Consider the following 22,125-nt stretch of genomic DNA (forward strand, 5'->3'; position numbering starts at 1 on the left):
GACACAATACTAGAGCAGAAGTCATGGGTGCTGAGAATTTGTAAGGTGGGACCAGCATATCTGAATGAGGGAAACAGGCCAAAATTATTAGGTAAAGAGGAAGGTTCTTGCAAACCTTTGTGTTCTTGCAAAAATAGTGTTGTTTTTTTTTTCCTGAGTCTCCAAATGTTAACAAAAAATATTAGCCGGAAGCAGCTTCTCATTCTCCTCTCTAGATATGATAAATATCACGCACCAAAGAGGACTAGGAAAGGTCACCCTCCCCCTGTGTTTCCCCAATAACACTGTCTTCAGGTGACATCAAATACTGACAAGCCTTTCATTCATCATTTTTTAAAGGAAGGAGTAGGAGAGAGAAGGAAACTTCAAAAATATTTCAACAAACAAGTGAACTTATTTGTATTCATTTCATTAATTTACTTCTAATGCGACACTCATCTACTCCAAGAGCCCTAGAACTTTAAGGACGCCACTTCAAGAGCCTGCTTTTCCTTCTGGGTCTAAGACAGCAGGAGGCATGGGACGAGAAAGATGGATTGACGAATATCAGAATATCAGTCTCAATGATATTCTGCCAGCTCCCCAATGGACGGTTGTAGAAACATTTTCTGAACCTCCTTCACTCACAGGTTTTACTTTATATTGATGATTTTCAAAAACAGTATTTACCATTCTTTCCCCTCCTGCTACAGCAGTTTCTGGTTTCTTTCCTTGGTCTTTTGAAATTATGTCTCTTTTCTTCTCTTGATTTAATTCTTCCTTTTCTAGTTTATTATATATCCTTCCATGGAAGGAACCCAGCTGGGTTTTCTATTCTGACTTAATGTTAGAGTAACCTGAGAATAGTTGGATTTTACTCCTCATACCTTGCCCCTATCCAAGAGCAGTTAAATCAGAATCATTCAAGGGCAGAAGATGGTGTGTGTGTGTGTCTGTGTGTGTGTGTGTGTGCACATGTGTGCACGTGTGTGTGTGTTCCTCTAAAGTACTGTAAGTGATTCTCATGAACATCTAGCAGCAGATGGATTACAGCAGACCAGTGGTTCTCAAGGTGTGGTCCCTGGACCAGTAGTATCATTTGCAAATTTGTTAAAAACGCAAACCTTTGAACCTCAGCTCCACCCTTCTACATCCCCAGGATCAGGGTCCAGATTGCTGTGTTTTTAAGATCTTCCCAGATAATTCTGAAATATGCTAAAATTTGAAAGCCTATGCGCTAGATCACTGATAATTTTGAGGTCTAAGTTAAGACCGCATGTAAAACTGTGCTTCCTGATCAGGATCACTCAAGAACTCTACCCTTGGCCTGCTGAGGTTTGCAACCTGATTTTTAACCAGATCCCAAGTGATGTGTGTGTAGATCAGAGGCTGAGAAGCAACATTCTAAGAAGTAATTCAAGCTTGTATTCACATAGTTGACTCTTATGATTATGTTAATAAATATAATAATTATTCATTTCTCAACAATGGAAGCCATTTGTTCTTTAACTACTAAAAAGGAATCAAAGTTGTTTTTCCCTATGTGGTGCCAGCTTTGAGCCTTTTTCTTTTTTTAAATTGAAATATAGTTGATTCACAATGTTGTATTAGTTTCAGGTGTACAGCAAAGTGTCAGTTATACATTAATATATACATATAGTGGCACCCCATTCCACTATTCTTGCCTGGAAATTTCCATGGACAGAGGAACCTAGTGAGCTATAGTCCATGGGGTTTCAAAGAGCTCAGCACGACTGAGTGAGCACACACCCATATATCCATATCTATATGTATCTGTTCACACACACACACACAAACACTCACATACACATCAGATTCTTTCCCCATATGGGTTATTAAAAAGTATTGGGTATAGTTCCCTGTGGTACTTATTGGTTATCTATTTTAAATATAGTATTGTGTATATGTTACTCTGACTCTTTCTATCTTCTGTTTCTGTTCTAAGGGTATTTTCACATCTCCTGAGAAAATGAAGAACTAAAAGGTCAAAATTTCTTTGTATGTAATTTGTTGCGTTTTCTCTAAAAAGGAAAAAAAAAAAAGACCAAAATCCCTAATGTGTTCCCCTTAGTTCTGAGATGCGTATCCATTTAATTCCTCTGGAAACTGGATCTCCCGGGTTTGACAAAGAACAAAGATGGAATCTTTGCTTTGTGTCTTCTCCCACACACGGGGAAGAAACTTTGGGTGTAAAAAAAAATCTTCATTGGTGTATTAAGAGGAAGGAATGTGTGTATTTGTATATATATTGAGGTGGGTAAATGAGAGAGAGGAAAATGTCCTTTCCACCAAGTCAAGTTCATCACCTCTTAGGGTCAAGCCCTATCGTGAGGACGCCCCAGATTCCTCTGTAACAGAGGGAGCTCTGTTGCTTGCTGTGATTATTCCAAGACTATGAGAACCAGTGTAATGGCAAAAGATCACAAACCCACCTGTTCAAGCACCTGTTTTTTGACTCTTCTATTTTCATCCGAATCTTCAGCCTCATTTAGCTCAGATAAGAACTGATCCCTTGAAACCGCAGGTCCTTCATCTATTTGGTATCCTAGCCTAAGCCTTGATCTGGGAGGGGAAGTGAGCAGGTGGGGAAAAGGGCTGTCAGATGATCTGCTTTCGTAGGTAACAGAACATTTTCAGAGTTAAAAAGCGCATACTAGAAAATAATGATTTAATACTGTATTTGAATCTGATTAAAACCAACGTGCAAATCAGCTACACTTAATAAAGGAATCCATCATTGTATCTTTTTTCAAATGTATTTTTTATTGAAGTATAGCTGATTTACAAAGTTAGTTTCTGGTGTACAGCAAAGTAACTCAGTTGTACCTATATGTATATTGTCTTTCACAGTCTTTTCCATTATGCTGATTGCAGGATATTGACTATAGCTAACAGTGCCGTACAGTAGGACCTTGTGGTTTATTAATCCTCTCTATAATTGTTTACATCTGCTAACCCCATCTTGTAATCAGAAAGTCTTAGAAAAATAAAGGATTCAAGATAAAATGTGTAGTGTTAAGAAATGAAGAAGCCTCCCTATCACATTAAAGTCAGTTTTCTTGCCCCAGTTTCACCATTCTGTTGAAAACTTCTTAGTTACTCAAGTGACTTCTTTCTGAGCTTGTCTGCCCGCACCCAGCTGTGAGGTTACCCTGTGAGAAAAGCAACTTCTCTATTTAACCACTCAAGATGTGAATATCTGTTGTGAACCAGATGCAGCTCTAATAACCACAGATTCAGGAATCAAAGGCTACTTCTCACAAACAATACACTCTCCTTGTTCCTGAAACCACACTCAGTAACCTCTGCAAGTATTACAGAAAGTAGGTATGCCGGGTCCAAAAGGCATTTGCAGCCATAAGTTTCTTATAACTGGATTAATTTCAAACCTTAGTGGAAGTTTTATGAACAAAGGTGGTAACCGATGACATACAGTTGATTTTTGCAAAATAAGATGCACTGTATTGCCAATTTGGTCAACAGTTGAAACTTACAACACTCACATTTTGAAATATGCTGATATATGTGAAATATGTGACAATCAAAGGTTGGTTTCTCTCTCACCTAAGCAAGCATAATATTCCATACTAAGAAATATAGTCATTCAGAAATAATTTGTTCAAAAAACGTTAAAGTGTTAGTTGTTCAGTTGTGTCTGACTCTACGTGACACCATGGACTGTAGCCCACCAGCCTCCTCTGTCCAAGGGATTCTCCAGGTAAGAATACTGGAGTGGGTTGCCATGCCCTCCTCCAGGGGATCTTCCCAACCCAGGGACTGAACCCCCGTCTCCTGCATTGCAGGCGGATTCTTTACTGACTGAGCCACCATCCCTGAAAGAAACCAAGTTCCATTCTCTAAAACCCAATGAGTTCCTTGACAGCAAAGGAATATACATAGAAATGAGGGTTTATAAATTTTTGTTAACTCCACAAAAAATCACGGAATTAAACATTCACAGGTGTGACATGTCAAAATTCCCTAAATTTAAAGTATATTAATAAGATCTTAGTGTACTTAACAATCCATTCTTCTCAAATATGACTTTAACAAAATATAAATGTTTTCACAGTCAGGTCCTAACCAATTTGGAATCCCAGTGTGGAACAGAGTATGGACACTAGGCGGGTGCTCAGTCAGTGTGAGGAAGGAAGGAACGAAGGGATGAAAGTGCTTCAGAATTGGGCACATATATCTCTTAGCGGGAAAAAATTATTTTTCCTGAAATAAATAAAAAGTTATACTTCTAAAAGCATCATGTACTGTTTTCAACCCATGATTTAGAAGTAAAGGTACATTTTGGTATGGAGCACATGCTCTGCAACTGTTTGAATTAATACACTGCTGTCAATTATTCCGAAACACAGCTGAGAAAAAAGGAAGGAACTGATAGTTTTTCATATTTAAAAAATATACACATAGTGGCACTTTGTGGTATTTGTGTAAAAATAACAAGCCACAAGAATAATGCCAGCCCTTCTGGCTTTTAACTATTCTTAATTGAAATAAGATTAAACAGGTCTAAACTGACAAATGTTTCCAGAGGCTAACACCAATTGCCTCATTGCATGTGAGACTTCAGAAGCACTTTTTTTGGTCATCTTTGCTACGTAGGTGATAAAATATTATTCTATATTTTAGATGATGGGTGGATTTCTTTTTTATCTGAAGGGCTGTATGAGAAACAAAGCGTTATGTTTCAGACAAGAGGCCTCACACTTTTAGGTTATTCACCCAACCATTCCGTCTCCCACCTACACGGGGTCACAACGCAAAGTAAAGTCACCTCTGAGCATTATCGTGAACTTCAAGGCCAAACAACTGCATAAATAATCTGCAGGCCACAGACCATCATCAAAGTCTGGAATTTATGCAAATAACTCTGCTTACATTGAACAGATCTGTAAGGCTGTAAGCTTCTCCAGCCTAAATAAATGTGTAATGGAGAGCTTTAGTGGTACAAGATTGCTCTCTACAGGCCAAACTGCAGAATGACGTATAAGACAATTGGAGTGGTGGGGGAGGACGGATAAACTATGTTTTATAAGGCATTTACTGATGCGTAGATAACCCCAGAAGAATGCACAGATTTCATAACACACATTGGGATATGTATGGATAGTTTTTGAACTGAAACTACACTCCGGTTTGAGAGATCCCTATCATTTCCTACTTATTTTCTTCTGGAGGTTTCTTTATCTTCTGAAAAATGTAAATTACTTCTCTGCTGGGAAAAAGTTCTGTTTCAATAATGTGTTCTAATACCTCTGAATGTATATTGAAGCTCTACATTCTACAGAATTCCATAGGGAATCTATATTGATAAATTTAATTGTTTTGGGTAGAGTGATCAATCACAAAATTCGGAATTAGTTTCCATGATTTGAACAAATCTCACAAGAAGGGACAGTTTATATTATTGTTGTAAGATGTTACGGAAAACCCAGACGAACTTGTGAACAACCCAATACTTTCCCCCAGACTTTATACAGTTTTCAAAATCCATCAGTCAAAACTACCTACTTTCAATATTTACAGTGATTTAAAGGTCATGTATATTTCAAACTGCATTTCTTCTTTAAGAAAATATCAAATACTTTGGTTTATAATAAAGCTCAGATGGAATAAAAATAACAGTGAAGTAATCTGATTTTTCACAGGAAAAATATCAAATTAATACTGAATTTCAGTAATTTATAGAGCACGTCACATTTTCTGAAATATGGAGAGTGATGTTTAAAATGCGGATCCAGTGGAATGGGGGAGGGAGGCTCAAGAGAGAGGGAATACATATATAGTTATGACTGCTTTGCATTGTTGTATGACAGAAACCAACACAACACTGTAAAGCAATTATCCTCCAATTAGAAAATATAAAAGGGATAGGCAGAAAGAAAAAAAAATTAAATGCAGATCTTTAAAACTATAAGACAAGTTATTAGAAATGCATTTTCCCTGCAACCATAGAGAAATTCCAACTCTAAAGAGAGTAGGTTTCAAAACTGAATAATATATTATGGTTAAAACACATCAACAATCTGTCACACCATATGTACAAATAAACATACCCCACTATCACCGCACACGCCATAAACGAGGCCAACGAAACATCTGAAAAGGTAGAGCAAATTCTTCCTCATACTGCTACAGACGCTAAACAACACTGTCAACATTTTCTAAGAGATGCATAAAGGAAAAGCTATCATTTTTAACACTGCTATTTATACAGTTCAAACATTCTGCTTGGCCATCTGATAAAGATGTTCACACATCCTCAATTTTAAAAAACACAATTTAGAGCATATTCAGGTTGAGGAAGGAAGACTATTCTTCATAATTGGATTTTGGTATTAAGTAATAAAATTTTAATTATAATATGTCTTTGAAATATTTAGAAGTAATAATCTTAGCTGAAATTCTATTAATGAGAGCTCAGATGTAACAAAATCAACTAAGAAAAGGCATTGTACTGGTAATGAGTATGCTAGTTTATTCTGATTTATAGCCAACTGTATATTGGTCAGCATCTCCCCCCAACTAAAGTATGAATTTTAAGCAGTTAGATGATGTAATAAATGGGTATAATAGAACCTATAACTTTGAAGGTGAAAGTGATGAGGACATTAACCTACAGGTGTTTTTTTTTTCCCCCACTATTAGTGTCTCCTGAAGAGTAAATGTTTTATATACGGTATTTAATTGTATATAATCATAATACAGTTATGTAATGATGAAATGATCTCAATTTTATTTTAATTAAGTATATAATCTTTTTATTAGAAATAGTTTTCTATAATTAAATTGTTCAGGAGAAATTTTAGTAAAGATTGAAGATGAACCGTGTAATTTCTAAAAGCAGATTCATAACAAGTTTTCTGTGAAATTAAAATTTAATTCAGCTAACAATATTAGTCCTCAGTAAATTGGGTTGTTACTTTTCCAACTGATTTATACTTTGTCAGTCAGTATAATCATGAACAGAATTAGTGAATATGTTCAGGTTGTGTGAGAGAATTATTAATTAAGGGTAAGAAACAGTTTTTAATATTGCCCTGTTACTCAAAATGGATTTCAAAGGCCGTATTATTATTTACCTGGGGCAAGTAAATTCATATGTAGAACTCTAATTCTACCATAACATATTTATTAACCATAATACTGGATAAGAATTTTCCATTGCATTTATGAAGGCTTTAGGAACAGAATATAAGGCTGAATAATAAAAATTGTATTATGGTGGACACTTTTCCTAAGGCTATCTATCAAAATCAACTGAAATTATTGATCACAAGAAGGAGTATCATTATTCTGTTGCTATAATTGCAATGCACATAGCAAGGTAGCTTTTTTTTTTTTTTTACAGTGTTTGTATATTGTTTTAATGTGGATTTTGTATTGGGAAAATTGCTTATATATGCAACAAAATATTTTCTCAGCTTGCAGAAATTTGACATTTTTTCTTATTTATGTATTTTCATTGTTCTCATGCTAAACATGAATAAATTCTAAAACTAAATTCACATTATCAATTTGAATTCTAGACCTATCAGGCCTCCTTCTAGCAAGGAATGTTACTTTTATCTTTGTTACGTTCTCTGCAAAACTTATTGGTAACATACTTTCAGAAAATGCCAGCCAATAAACTACACTAAAATAATTTTCTTTATAAAAGCACAGTGATCTTTGGCATCGTTCACTATTTTCAAAGCCATAAAAGAACAGATAACAAATATATGACTCACAAATTATCAATTATGAAAAATAATCTGGTTCAGAAAGCTGCACTAATGCAAAAAGATGGATCACTTGTCACAAACCAATAAAGGCTATTGTTTGTGAATCCAATATTTGATTTTATCATTTATGTTGGGCAACTTAAAATGATTTTTAAACCACATTACTTTTTGAAAAAAAAAATTGTTATAAAGGTGAACGTGGGGGTTGCAGGGAGAAGAAACCAGATGTGTAATCTGTCATCCTTGAAACAATTTACCATCTTACATTGAGTCTAGCATACAAGTCTAAATCGCAAAGACCTGGTCAGGAAGGATGGATGCATTAGAAAGAACCCTTCTGTATTCCAGAAAATGGACAGAAGCACGAAGTCCAGTAGACTTTGAGTCTATCCTTTTCATGTGCCTTTCCACTGGCTGAACATCTGCAGCTGTGATGTTTTATTATGCAGAGACGTATAAACTCTATGCTTCTTAAGTGAAGTGTTGCTTGTTACATTTCTGCTTTTGCTTATTTTGTATTACACAGAGGAAAGCACGGTGAAGCTCCCAAGCTTAGAAAACCTTTATGATTGATTCTTTTCCAGACTGTTTCACATTCATAATTTTATAATGACGGAAGAGGTACAATTCTTACCAACCAAGAAGAGCATCTGTGTGAGTTGCTGGGGCCAGGACTGTCTTGTATGGTGTTAGCCGAGGGCCACTCGAATTCCCTCCCTGCTCTCTGATAACCCAGTTACAACCTTTTACACCTGCTTGTAAGTAAGGGCTTGGACGTCTAAGCACATCAGAGATACTTCCTGTAAGGCCAGTGATAAAATTCACACATTTATCTGGGGGTGACCCATTCCCTCTCTTAGACAATAAACTAGATCATCAGATGATACACAACACAGTGAGTTTCAGGGACATAATAATGGCAGACACAGGCAGAGGGAAGCAGGGACCATAATGCAGATAATGGGGAGTGATGTCAGGATAATGATGTGCCCAGATGGGTATCTGATGGGGAGAATGGAAAACAGTGAAAGAAGGGATGGATTTAAGGGTAAAAAGGTTGTCACATCCTAGAGACATTATCTCACAGTGGGCCTTTACAGTAGACTTCTCCTTTCCTTACTCAGTGAAAAGCACTGGAAATTCTGAAATACACAGAAAAAGGAAGAACTCAGGGGCCTAGTTATATATGCCAAAACATAGTAAGAAAAGTAAAGTATTAAACCCTGGCTTACCCTTCTAATAGTTTCTTTGAGGTGGGGGTCATGAACGTTGCCTAAGGTGGGGAATCATGAATGCTCTTGGATATATTCCTAGTTGGACACAAAAAAGAAGTGAAAATGAGGTTGGGGGATGGATATAATTGAGTAACTGTTCAATAATGGCAACTGCTAGCTAATGAAGTCCTATTACAACTAAGTTTTTAATAGAAAATGTGCTAATTGACTAGGTTGGAGCTCAGAATGAGCATATGGCTAAGATGTTTGATTACCTAGTCTGGTTCCATGACAGTGATCAACTATAACACTGTAAAAAGGAAGGTTTCTATGACAACTACTGAGCTTGCTGACTAAGGTGTCGGTGACCAAGCTGAGGGGTGGGATATTCTAAATCATGCATCTTCCATTAGCCCCCACACTGTGTGCCTTGGAGGTTTACCGGCCCAGGTGTGTTTTGTCTTGTCCCTTACTCAAAATATCCATTTTGTTCTCATTGTTGACACAGCTTAAATCAGCCTCTCATGTGAAGAACATTGAATGCTATTTGCTTTCTCATTTTAAGTAAAATTTTATTTTATTTTAAAATTTATTTATTTTTTATGCTATAAATCTGCTTATAAAAGTGAAAAGTCAACACACCCCACCTAGGTCTGAGTCTAGCATTCAATCAACCCCAGGAGCGATTATAATGATTTCTGAAGTTTCTGGGGAGGGCCAGTCTCAAAGTCAAAGTCAGCAACTTTCAGGAACGGGCAACTTCATCATCCATAATTTTAGACAAAAACTTTCTTTTCCAGTGTCATTCTAAACTAAAATTCAAAACAGGTGCTTGATGCTAAGGCTGTAACCAAAATATTCCCCCTTATAACCTGCAACGCCGATAAGACTTCCCTCGGAAATATAATGGTTACATAGCCCTTGCATGGCTTTAACAAACCCCTATTTTCTTCCTTCTGCACCATACAATGTGCAGTCTATTTGCACCCATTCAGGACTAAATTACAGATAAAGTTACAGCAAATTTGTTTTCTCAAAAAAGCAGTCAGCCCTAATATCCCTTGAGTAATAAAAGCCTCGTCTTTCATTCAGAACTAGAACTGGCATAATTTTCTCCAAGAAACAAACTCTACTTCCTGTGACAATGGACCTGTTCTTAAAATCTGAATGGGATACAGCTCAATTTGCAGGTGTTCAGGTATAAAGGTAAAAGGGCATTTGACCCCCCAACTGGCAATTGTTGCTGTGGTAGGTAACTTCGGTTTCCTAGTTATATCATTCTGCTAGATAAGCTGCCAGAGTTTTCAGCCCTGAATTACAGAGGTAGGTTCAAGTGAATCAATAATTTACACAGATATATCTCACTCATTCTGATGGTATAAAGATACATACTAACAGACTGCTTCAACCACGGAACAAAGCCAGAGAGACATTATTTAAAAAGAAAGGGAGAAAAAGAAACCCATTTATCTATGTGAGCAAAAACATTACATAATAATGACCTCATGGCTTATTAATTTCATTTTTTCAACTGTTTTAACAAATACTGTGATGAGGTAAATAAACTCTTTATGAATCTCAATAAGGTTGCTCTGGTGAACGTTAAGCTAACATTTCAAACTTTCAGATTGACTTTAAAATAGGATGATGTTAAACACAGCAATAGAATGCAAATCACTTGAAACCTAAGAAGTCTACGGTAACTAGCTCAACTAAATCCCTCCAATATTTTATTACTGAATTTCAGTATAAAATTACTTTTTAAAAGATGAGAATCAAACACATTTAGGGACTGTACTCTAAGACTATTGCTAATATAGCCTTATGCTGTTAATTATTACCTGGGGAAAATTACATAGTGTTTTATTCACTAATACTATGACATTTTTATTAACTCATAATCCCTGTGCTAACAGTGGTACATTAAACAAGTTCTAATTAAGAGGGCCGCAAATATTAAAAATGCCTACTTTAAAATTCTTCAATCATGTTAAAGGGAATCCGAGTTCCTCTCAAGGAAAGCAGTACCCAAACCAGTATGGTTATAATATAAATTAATAGTCAATAACCTAGACAGCTTGAATAATATTTTTGTAAGTTCCTGTTTTCTTGTTCTTAAGGATGAAGGGAACCCATGGTCTAAAAACATGACAAAATTTCTCCTAGCAACTTTAATTATAAAAAGTGACTGTTTCTTGACAGATCTGAAAATTTATTTGAGGATAAGATGCATTAGAAGTTGGTACCTTGCCCATTCTTTTTTAGTTCAAGGCTGGACATACGTCTAGCTGGGACACACGAACCGATTATGTTCAGAGTTGCTTTAGGAAGACTGTGCAAAATTAATCAGGGCAATAGATTCAACGAGAAGGAGGGTCGCAAATAGAGATAATAATCAGGTACCCTATTTTCCTCCACATGGAGAAAGGATCTTTTCCCTTCTTTTCCAAGGAACCCCCAACCCCCAACCCTGCTCTGGGAAATAGGATAGATGATAAAAGTCTGAAAGCAAGGAAAGGGCATGTAGGAGAAAAAAAGAACAGAAACGAGAGAGATCAACTTTGTGGTCTCTGCCTAGAGTCCTTCAGCCTTTCCATGTGATACTCTGGGATTGCCTGCTGTAACCAGTAAACATCTCTAGCCTTCCAAGAAAATATAACTAGTCCCTTAAAAGTGGAGAGAGGAAGGAGAAAAAATGGAGTGCCCCATTTCTGACAGTCAAAAGGGAGAGGAGAGAAATGTTCCCACACTGATCTCATTAAGATGACGAGAATAATGAGTGTGAATCTTATGTATGAATCTCACAGTAGATAGAGGAGGGCATAAATGTATCACACATTCACCCTTTTATGAAGCCTGATCTACTACATTTATTCTTAGCTTCATCTGATACTGCTGTTGGGGGTTTCTGTTACAATATTACAGCTTTAACTTCCAGTTTTGCCGCTAAAGTCATCTGAGTCAGTCATTCAACACAGCTTTATTGAGTGTGCATGAAAACGGGGAAGATCTGTTAATGGAACTGAAATGCATCTCAAGCAGAACAGCCTGAATTTATCTCCTGTCACTGGTTCTAGTGACGGATTAAAAATACTGAAAAAATGGCATTTTTCATTTTATGATCTAGTTTTTTCCTAGTTCCTTAAACTTAGGTTAAACATTCTAGTCTATTAGAAATTGAACCGGGTATTATTACGCCTCCCACATAACTTTTGGAGGAAGAGCTGTGCATTTTTAGCAAACACCCGTGAGAAATTTTTCCTTGTGATTTATCTTCCTTTCTTAGGTCCAGTATAGGATATGTTCAAATAATAATTTTAAATTAAATCATTTTTTAAAGACTGATACAAATTTTGAAGATTACATAGCTCTCAAGAACAAAAACCTGTATTGTTGGGGCCCTGTATGTTATTCAAGCCTAAATGATCCAAGGGCCCTCATACTTAAGAACTTCAAAGCATTTCATATAGATGATTTCATTTAGCTTTCTTCACTCAAGTTAACTCCAATAGCAATAAATTGGTGTACCAAGTTTATAGCAAACTATACCTCACATAATTTATATAATAGCAAGTGGACAACACCCTACAAATTCTATTAATAATAGTATCTCAAAATATGCCCAGATTATTATTAATTCAGTACTTCCAACACTTTTAAAGGAATATAATATTTCATTTTATTGCTTAATTACATGCTAGAAGAATTTTGATCTATATAATTTTAAAGCAAATTTAGGATTGTAGCAAACCACTGAAACTGAATTGCCAGTTTTCCTAGGTAATTCACAATACATACACTTTTTTTCCTGGCATTTATTTAGTCTAATGGAAATTTAGGCATGGACAGGTTGATCTCAGCTACCATTAAATCAATATGGATCAATATAGACGGTTTAAACTGTTTAAGCAACTCATGATAGTATATGTTTAAAACCTGGGAAATATATTCTTAATGAGTCTACATTTACTTTTGGGAATAAGTAATTTATACTACTTAGAGGCCAAATGACATTTCTTTGCTTGTCTAAAATGTACCTCCCTCAAATACACAGTGAACTTTTTGTGTTCTCTATTACTATACATACATCTTTGCAGTGTTTGGGGGAGCTGTAATGTGATGTGATCACAACTAGTAGAGAAGTACATCAAAAGACAAAATATGCACTTATTACATGAACTGCAGGAATAACACTAAGCAAAGTGAGCAAAGGTTCACTATTTTGAATAGGCAATTCCAGCCCTTTCAGATCAACACATCTCTTAATAAGACACACCAAGAATTTGGAGCCTAATTTTACACTCTTATAACTTTACAGAACAATGTCACACACTTGGTTTTCCTTAATTAAGGACAACAACTTATAAACTTCAGGATAAAGATTCTCTCTTTCTCATTCTCTTCCTCTCTCTCTTCTCAATGCTGCTGTCTTTGAAACATTCATTACCAACAATTGGGGGAGAAGGAGTTAGTGCCTCAGTAAGTCGCTTTCCCTTAGAGTACTTTAATTTCCTCCACCATAAAATTATCTCTAAGCTCCCTTCTAACCATAACACTCCATAACTTCATTGGCACACTTAAAAGCCTATACAATCTTCACTTCTGTGGGTCCCTTACCTTTGCCATAAGGAAGATGGTCTATTTGAAGCTAGGATTGGTGTGGGTGTGGTTCTTGGAATTTTCAGCACCAAGCCGTGACTGCACTCTCATCTACTTCCTCCATATGATATTTCCATTCTACAGCTAGTACTCTATGAAGGGATTGACAGGCTCTGTGAATGGTTCTATGTCATTACTTATGACATTAGACATCACAATGATTTGTGGCCCCCAAATTGCTACTATGGGGCAATGTGTCCCAGGGTCAAAGCAACTGTCTTACAAAACAGATATATCTTGCCTAGAGGTTTTTGAAAAAACAAAAAGTTTTTATGAAAAAATAAAAAGTTTTAATTACACATCAACCAAGATTTAGGACATAGAAATAAAACTGTGGTAGGAGGCGCATATTCTGAGAACTGAAAAAATGAAGGAAATAGTGCACATCCAGACCAACAGAACCTAGGTTAAAGGTCTCTCCTAAAAATACCAGCCTCCTGGTTGGGGCATGTAATAGTCTCACGCAATGGAAGAACCAAAGTCTATATAAAATAATTTAGACAAATCCAGGTAAGTTTTCAACATTTCTGCCTAACTAGAAAAAACGACCTCAGCTTTCTGAACTTCCACATTTATAAATTAATTTTCTTCTTCACTCATATCACTTCAAAATATATGATAACACCTCTTTTATACCTCGGCATAATAATTTGTGGGTAACTCATGGGCTACTTGCAATGTTAGCAATCTCTTATTTTAAATTAAATCCAAAGTATTTCTCTGATTGACTAGGGAAAACGGTACTTAATTCACCAACATTTTATAACAAAATTGGATAATATATTCTTGTTTCAAACACGTAAGCATTGCCTGAAGTTGGCTTGGCAGAAACTCGAGAGATTGCTAACTATGGAAAATGCAGTAGAATTATTTTTATATAGCTAAGTGGGATATAAAACATCATATGTTTACTTATTATTGACAAATTACAACAGTAAAAGTTTTTTGATTCCTGTGAGGAACTGAGTAACCAGCCATGCAGAATAGCCAGTAGAACATGTATCCTCACTGTTTTAAATGACTTTTCTATTCCACAACCCCTTTGTTTTCCCTTCCCATGAAGATCTAATAGGTAATCAAGTCTAATGAAGTATTCTTTTATATCTCTGACATAATGAAATCCATTTAGGAATATAAAGATTATCTATTAGTCATAAATATAGTACAATGTATGGACAAAACCCATCTAACCCTCATAATGATAGAGAAATTACTTAGCCTAGAATTAATGTTCACGCCATTTCTCCATTTCAGTGAAGCACAACAATGCAGCCTTGGAACTGGTGTAGAGGAGAAAGCTCTCAGATGGGTTTTCATAGGGAGAAAATTTAATTCTTCAGCCTCTATGAAGCCAAACAAAACCTCTCCTTTCATTGGACTCCAATATAGTCAATAATTTTGTATAAACATCACAAATTCTCTTTCCTCAGACTGATTATCTATGGGAATCATTTGCATTGTATGCAAACTACAGAAAATCTAAACTAGACTTTACCACCAAGAGCATGAAAGTAAACATAGTTAAACTCACATTAAACCTCCTCTAGAGCATGCATTCTCAATGGGGTTGAGATGGCACCCAAGGGGGCAAAAATTGGTTCTTAGGGGAGAGCACCGAGAATCTTGCATATCACAATGATTTGTGGCCCCCAAAGCTCAACACTCCCTGAGAAAATCTTATTCCTTAGTATTTCATTTCTCTCATTAAATTAAATGAAAAGCTTCTCCTTAGGGGAGTGAATATGAAAAAACTGTTGAGAAATGCGGATTTAAAACAAAATAAAAGCCAAGTTTTGTCTGTAAAATCCTTCTTCCCATCCTTAAAATCAGGGTTGCCTTTCATTTTTATCCTAATATCTGTTTACACTTTGATGTGATTTCCATCTTTCCTTGCTTGTGAGCTCTTCTCCGAATTTCTCTTCATTACTTCCCTTTGAGCCAGTGGCTGATGACTGCTGCAAACACGAGAAATGGTCACTCTTTCATCTTCACTGTTACTGATCTCTAATGTTACCACTCACTGAGCGTCAGATCTCTGCCATCACAGCAAAATAGAGGACGCAGTGCAGGGTCGTAACTCACAGACCTACTATGGCAAGAGTGGCTTCTACGTCTATATTCATTCTAACTATAATGTTAAAACATGGTAAAATGATGGCAAGGAAAGGGGCAATGAAAATCTTTCTTAACAGCATTTCAGGTGAGCTTCTCACTTGTTAAATTAACTAGAATACACCATAATTCTAAGGTATATCTTCATAATTGGTCAAAATAGAAAAATCAGACAATAGAAAGCATTCTACTCCTTATTTCTTAATATTTACCCCATTCAAAAGAGCATGAAAACATTTGGAGAATTAAACCACTGTCTAAAGTATGGTAATGACTGCATTTCTGTTGCAATGTACAATCTTTCAGAAGAGCTATTATTCTTAGTTTACAAAATTTTACTAATATAAATTTCATAATTATTCATTTACACATTCTCTTTTGAAAAACATTTGACAGAATATTATTTTGGAAAGGAATATGCCTTGCTACTTTGCTTAGACTATGTGTCCCCAACAATTTAAATTGAAGCTGAGGGTGGAAAATTCTTCAGAGGACAAGAACATTGGTTTAGGAATCTGAGCACAGACAGTGATACATCTCTGATTTCATTATTTTGTCATTTTTTTTAACCCTTAGTCAACTTAATCATAAAATCCGGACCATGCAACATATTTTTTAAGGATCACATAAAGATTTTGAGGCTGCAACGATAAGATATGTAATGCAAGAAGGCTGCTTGAGGTGAAATGGGTCAGCAGCCATATAGCCAGAGAGACCACAATGAGGCATTGGTGTCATCCTAACTTTCATTGTACATATCGCTAAGATTCATGAGAAGGCTGATTCCTAGATTCAATACGGTATTATTGTTATGCTGGTGATTCTTGCGGTTTATGTTTGATTATAATACAGCACAACTGCACTGTACTTGAAAAAAAGTGAAATAATTTCATTTTCTTCAAGTCACCTACACAATGTCCCCAGATTATTGCATCTGACAACTTCCTGCTTTAGAGAACAAAGGAGGGAGAGTAGAAATGATAGAGAAAGTGTGCAAGGTGTTTTAAGCATTAAATTCTTCTTGTAAATATAAAATAAAATCTAAGAGGAATTAGCTTTTTGGACAGTAGTAGATTCTACAGCTTATGTGATTACCTACTTTCAAAGAGCAGGAGGCCCTTTTACTGACATCTATTAAAATAAACAAAAAAGGAGCATCGGCACCTTTTTAAGAAAGCTAAGTGTTCATCTGAGGAAGTGCTACCTTCGTATATGTAACAGCCACAAAAATAAAACAAAAGAATTATACATTTAAATAGACCTACACACACACACAAAACAAAATAAATAGACCTACAAAGTGAACTAGAGCAGCACTCCTCAAGGATTAGAGAAATCTAGTCAAAATGCTTTGTCCCATTAATATTTGATTTTAGCTAACTGTGATCAGTCTTAAAATTCAACTCACTTCAAAATTCTGGTCTCTGGCTGGGGGAGTATCACACAGTTGCAAGAATTTATATGCAATGCTTTGTGAAAGGTACCACTTTTAAAAAACCTATTTTTTTCATTGGCTAATGCTTGAAAACAATTTCCTTCCATGGAATCTAGATAAATTTTGGAAAAATACATCCTTTGAACATCAACTTAAAGTGCCAGCATGTTCATATGAACTGGGTACGCAATCTACTTCCTGAAAAGTGTAGTACTAGAATTTTCTAAGTGTCAATGGTCTCTGATGTTTTAATAGGAATTTTAGGGAACTTTGGAGGTATACAGCCTTCAAAAGCAATGAAATTCTGTATAGGCTTTCTCTTTCTCACACATTTATGAAGGAAATGCTTAATGTACCTTTAAAATTTGTATAAATTAAATCAGAAGTATTGTTTATAAACTTGGTAAGTACTTACATCAGAGGAAAGCATACATAAAGAAGGGTTGGCAAAAGGTCTTGGAAGTTTAGATTTACATAATTCTAGGAAAATTCAAGAATACATAGATAGGACCATCAGTTACAGATCAATTTACTTTAGTACTTGTTTCTTTGGTTTTCAGGGGTCCTTCTGTTTTGCTGTCTTGGGAAGAAAACAAAAATTATGTCTGGAACATTTCCAATTTTTCTGCTGGCACTTAAAAAAAAAAAACAGTAGCAACAACAAAAGTGTCTATAAAAATCATTTGAAAATTGCTACAGACCTGAAGCATAATTTGGTTGGTGTGGTATTATTGATGCCTCTTAAATTATTTAAACTAGAAATTTCTGTTGAAATTCAAAGTTACCTCCCATATGGCCAGTACAATCCCTCTCTATTGCTCAGTGAAGGCTAAGACTTGAATCTGAACTATGGGAGATCTAGACGTGTCTTTGTTTTCACATTAATATTTCTTCTTAAGCGATGCTCCCTTTTCAGTCCTTGAACATGAAGGCCACTTAAAATGTCCTTATTGTTTGTAATAACTTTTAGAAAAATCCGTATGTTGTTTAATAGCAGCAGGCTTTCTACACAGGAAGTGCTCGATATGGTTTCCTGGGGAGCCTATTGTCTTCAGATCCCTGTACACCTGCCACATCGCCCCTGCAAGTTCAGTTCCTCCTTTGCTTGCACTTCCTCCATTTTATTTTATTTTATTTTTTTTATCATTTGGCTATAGAGAGCTGCCTCGTGTCGTTCTTTGCATACATCATCTCTGTTTTTTCTCTTTTGCTGCATAATGGCCCCGCTTTGCTCAGAGTCGCTGTTGTCCCGAGCGTGATCCTTGACTAAAACGGGCATTGAGTGAAGGTGGAGCTCAGATTATCTGGGAGCAAAGGAAAACCGGGCATTTGAAAGGGACCCAGAAAGGAACGAGTAATGAACCAGAGTGGCCTCAATGAATTGCTGTAGAGGGAATTCTCAGTTTTGACACAAAAGGAATGCCTGGATACCAAGGAAAACCTAAGGGGGTGGAATCTCAGTAGGAAGCCTGCCTCGTCCAGCTGGTCAGCCTGGAGGGGTGAAGCCAGTAGCTCTCCAGATAGGAAGAGAAACACATGTATTTTATGAGTAATGGTTAAGCATTCAAACACGCCGTTTTGGAACACAAGGTACTTTGAGGAGTTGACGTCCCTTCATAATTCATGTTCATTGTCCCTCTAAGTAAAATATGTGTCTCCCTTTAGTTATTCTGTTAGGAATCGTGCTTTAAAGGCAGGAGGACATTTTTGATAATGCACATCTTAAACTTTTCATTAAACTACCAAATTTAAATTCTACCTTTTTGTGCACTCTGACATTTTTGTCTGGCATTTTCATTAATTTTGCGACATACATAAATGTAGCTGAAATGTTAACTGATCAATACTTTGTCTCTCTCATGTAGCACCAGCGCTCCGCTCCCCAAGGACCACACAGCAGAACAGAAATTAAATGTGTAAAATATCAAATGTTAATGTTAAACACAGTGGCACTTACTGTATAACGACAGAAAAGGCTAAAACAATTCCAAATGGACAGATGGTACCACAAATTATCTACAATCCCATTTAAAGATTAAAGTTTGTCCTGTAAAATAATTCTTTGACGCACACTGAAGTGTGTCCTTTTACTGATAGCTCAGTTGTCCAATTATTTTTGTGCTCATTACAGTGAGAAATGACAGTACTGAAAAAGAGAATGTGCACTCTTTTTTTTTTTTTCCCCATGTTGCACCCACTGACATCCACAAGAACACAAATGTCTGGTCAAGATCCTGATGAAAATTAAACCCAATTGATGAGACGTTTACACGTCTAAAATGGATGATTCCCAAAGAGAAGCATCCCTGCCTTCCACATCACACACGTATGTGTTTGCTCTTAAGCATACAATATTCATAGTAAAATTTAAAATCCTAATTCATGGCACACAACAACAAGGACATTCCCAGGCATGTGCTTGCTTATATTTCATCCATCACCTTCCAGGCTGATTCCTGTTTCTAATAGAGTCAGCCGGCTTTGAACCTTCCACAGAACACACAGGTAGCACAAGAAGAGACCAGGGCAGCTCTTCATCTGCATTTCTTAGGCTCTCCACTCTAACCGACATCGGGACAAAAATGACTGTTTTTCCGTTTAAATTTCACTACTCTACATTTACTTTTGGATACTAAATTAGAAAAGAAAACAGGATAGAAAAAAAGGCACTTAAGCATTATAAAGTTTACTGATCTGGGCCTAAAACCAAGCAGCATAATGGTACAAACGCATGTGCTCCATGAGGCAGCTGCATTTATGAAAAAGTGGGCCAAGTGGAACCAATATTATAATAATAGACCCGTGATCCATCAACAGGGAATGATGGGAACAATATGTCTGTAACAATGGGGTGCTGCTCATAGCTTCTCCTAATGGAAAGCAGTTCTTTTCAACAAACTGGCCTAAAAAAGCTCTGGTTATGCAATAAGATCGTTGAAACATTTTGTTTTTAAGAACATCATTTAATATCTAGAAGATGAATACAAATCCTACCACGGTGTTTTCTGTTTTCCTGAATCATTATGATGTTAAGATTACAAGGTACATATTTTAAAAGCTCTTTTGGAAAGGAAATAATATCTGTGTGGCTTTGGGCAAGGTACTTAACTTTTCTGTGCCTCAGTTCCTCCTCTGCAAATCAGGAAAATGACAGTATCTATCTCAAATAAGGTTGCTGGGAATATTTAATTTACTAATGCACAAAAGGTACTTTCATGCTGTAGTGCGTGGAAAAGTGTTTTGGCACATAAATTTGTGATAGATATTAGTTATCATTATATAAGGGTCTTTCTATATTAGAATTTAATCTGAGGTTAAAAGAGATGATGGATAGAGGATTATGAAATAGTTTAGAATTTAAATATAAGGTCTAGGAAAAATTACTAAAAGGCACTAAGCTAAGCCTATCATCATTTAATAACTAGCTTTATTAGAGCAAACTCTTAATCTATATGGCATCACTGAAGAAAGTTTCTCCACATAAGGAAAATATTTCAGACTGACTGGATCATTGGTTGGTCTACTGATTTAGACAGTTATTTATACCGGGAGCCTACTAAGGGGCTAGATGCTCTGTAGGTGATGCTGGAGTCCCAGGAGAAAAAGGCAGGGCCCCCAGTCTCCTGGAACTTCTAGTTCAGGTCCAGATAAATGAAGCTGGTTGTTGTTATTTGTTGTTTTAATGACATTCAACAGACTGAAATTCAGTGCTTTTTTTTTTTCAACGAAACCATTAATAATATTGCTTCTTCTCAAAATTACTGTTAACATGTAGTCACACTGTAGTTTTTGGCCTGTCTTTTTTCACCATCGGTGTCAGGAGTCCCCTTTCCTGCCTTTTTTATGGTCTCCTCTGCCCCTCCTTCCTGAAAGCCTCTTGCATTCAGCTTGTTTCACAGGATCGAGTCTGTCAGAAACTGACCGCCAGCTAAGAGAGAGATCACTACCTTTCTTCCCCAGAGAATTTTGACGCCTCTACAGTGAAATTACTCAAGGACTGTGTAGCTAAGTTTCTCAGAATTTCACCGGCTGATATAGACATATTTTCAATCAGTAGGAATTGTGAGGAAAGTCCACCATCTTGGACTCATTGTACAGGAGAGACCTCTAGAAGCCAGATGAAGTCTGTGAAGACTCACATACACACTGTAATGCTGAAGTATCCAAAATGAAGGTTCCTGAACAAATGATATAATTACACAGGTTTCTCTGTTTTCAAATGTCATAAATAGCTATGAAACAAAGGAGAGAAACAAAGATGGCAGCATGACACTCTCGGTAGGATGTTATTGTGTCTGCTATCCGGCCCCCCGGAATCTGGACGTAATGGCATAAAATACACACCTAAACTCAACATCATTTTTTTTTTTCCTCATTAACATTAAAGCGCCTCTATGATGCCAAAAAACAACAACAAAGTTTGTTTAACAGTATTCCAATGTATTTATCATGTGAAAGAGCTAAATAAAAGAATATGGAGAGAGGCAGATTTTCTTTTCTAAAACTTAATGATGATGACAGTTGCTTTCTTTAAGGAGACAACAACATGTCTATGGGAAGCAGGCTGCCTAACTTTCTGGTAACTCACAATACAAAGGGACGTACACACTCTTTGTTCCATGCGCTCAGACATTAATGAAAGTCCCATACAAGGCCTGAGAGGAGGCCAGAGCTCAAAGTATTAAACTGATGTGCCTACACTCATTTGAATGGTAATACTAAAATGTTGACTTGTTACTATAATTAAAGCTCTTCTTGTAAGCCCCCCAAGATAAAGTCATAGTCTGCGAAACCCGCAAATATAAGGACACATAAGGGTACTCATATTCTAACAAGTATGACAATAAAATGAAAGATTTCAAAAGAATGACTCCACTTAAACTTCAGACTGAGATCCTGAATACGCAAAAATAATGTGAGAGCAGAAAAATCTCAGCTGAAGCTCATAGGAAACAATTCTTTCCGAATT

General features: G+C 36.2%; 1 protein-coding gene across 7 annotated transcripts in view; it reads right to left on the minus strand.

Moving 5' to 3' along the window:
* MCTP1 (multiple C2 and transmembrane domain containing 1) overlaps positions 1-22,125 on the minus strand; it is a 544,348-nt gene that overhangs the window by 137,173 nt on the left and 385,050 nt on the right. The window lies entirely within an intron of this gene.

The sequence above is a fragment of the Giraffa tippelskirchi genome, chromosome 6 (genome assembly GCF_054371585.1).
Source record: "Giraffa tippelskirchi isolate mGirTip1 chromosome 6, T2T-mGirTip1v1.2.pri, whole genome shotgun sequence".
Taxonomy (NCBI): Eukaryota; Metazoa; Chordata; class Mammalia; order Artiodactyla; family Giraffidae; genus Giraffa; species Giraffa tippelskirchi.